The 1,509-nt window shown below is 34.5% G+C and overlaps 1 long non-coding RNA gene across 1 annotated transcript; it reads right to left on the bottom strand.

The window, feature by feature from the left end:
• Positions 1 to 590: 590 nt before the first annotated feature.
• LOC109583883 (uncharacterized) lies at positions 591 to 1,411 on the bottom strand. Its single transcript, XR_002185753.1, has 3 exons — positions 1,275 to 1,411; positions 820 to 961; positions 591 to 625 (listed from the first exon to the last, which is right to left on the bottom strand). It is a non-coding gene; the product is annotated as an uncharacterized LOC109583883 (long non-coding RNA).
• Between the last annotated feature and the right edge of the window lie 98 nt (positions 1,412 to 1,509).

The raw sequence follows: 1,509 nt of genomic DNA on the forward strand, positions 1-1,509 counted from the left end.
CGAGTCACTCGATTCCAAATCGTTTTATCACAAACGGCAACTCTTGTAGCCCTAACGGCAGGGCAGGCGATTGGTGTACTCGTGTTATTAGTGGGTGGGGCTTCATTTAGTAGGAGGAGCTGTGAACAGGTTTTACCAGCTCCAGGAGCACCAAGCATATTAACACGAGTAACAGTTAGATCAACACTCCCTTCCTCCATCCACTTCCCTACAGCATCTATATAATATAATGAAATAGTATAATTAATAAACATAGCAGGAACTGTCTTGTGTATACACAAAGAGGTCTATTACATTATTAGATTAGTGTGTGTTACATTAGTGAGTCTATTACCTAACCATTACTGATTGTGTGTATGTACTTATGATTGCTGTACTACAATGGATTCTGTTATGATTGTGAAAAGGTTTTATCAAAACAATAGATGGTTAGGAATCTCATTAGCTGCTAATACATGAAATAGAATTATTTATTGGCCGGCAAGCATGAGCGTACCTCACATAAGTGAAACATGTGTTTGGTACATGTACATGTACATGTATGTATTAATACCTTGTATTCTTCTCTTCTGATATTCATTAATGTCCAGTACTGACTGTACTACTATATCACCAGTACTAGTTACTAATAATAATAATAATAATAATAATAATAATAATAATAATAATAATAATAATAATAATTACTAGTGGGTGTGGTAACAGTTGATCCGCCCACAAATAAACTCACTATGCTTAAAATCCAATAAGTTTATTGTAATATTATTATTATTGCATATTTAATACACATTGTATCTACTAATGTATACATGTACTCACTGATTTCAATAAATCTTGTATCACTGATTTTTGAAACACCTCTCTCTCCTCCAAACTCAGTTATCCAGTGAGTGGTCTGTGTCTCATTCCAAACTGAGAGAGAATGATACCATCTATAAGTGACACTGTCTGGTATATTAGTCTATATAATTAAAAATAATGATAAAATAATATATCTGGTTAATAAAAATGATTTCTCTCTCCTCCTCCTTTCTCCTCCATTGTCAATCACACTCACAAAAATGACAACAAAGGCAAGCTTCATGAGCTCTTTCTTAAAAACTACTCATAGCATAATCTTTCATTTCTTTATCATATGCACATGTCTATACTGACCAGTTGTATTAAATTGATTATCATTGAGGAGTGACGTACATGTACAGACAGACAGATCACAGTGGTCTCGTACTAGTAGGACTCACTCATGCTCACCACAATTATATTATAATACTTACCAGTTCTTTCCATTCCATTTTGTTTATATTTAACAACCAACAGTCAATGGTAGGGGTTCCAGCAACTCCACCCACCACTAGTAGGTGTGGTCCTGAGCTACAGTTGATCAATACACTGGAATGACACTCTCTCTCCTTAGGCCATTGTACTGATCCTCCAGGATTAGGAAACTTTTTACATTTCTAAAATCATAAAAATGCATGTATTTAATTATCATAAACCACACCCACACAC

Source organism: Amphimedon queenslandica, unplaced genomic scaffold (assembly GCF_000090795.2).
Source record: "Amphimedon queenslandica unplaced genomic scaffold, v1.1 AMPQUscaffold_13273, whole genome shotgun sequence".
NCBI classification, from domain to species: domain Eukaryota; kingdom Metazoa; phylum Porifera; class Demospongiae; order Haplosclerida; family Niphatidae; genus Amphimedon; species Amphimedon queenslandica.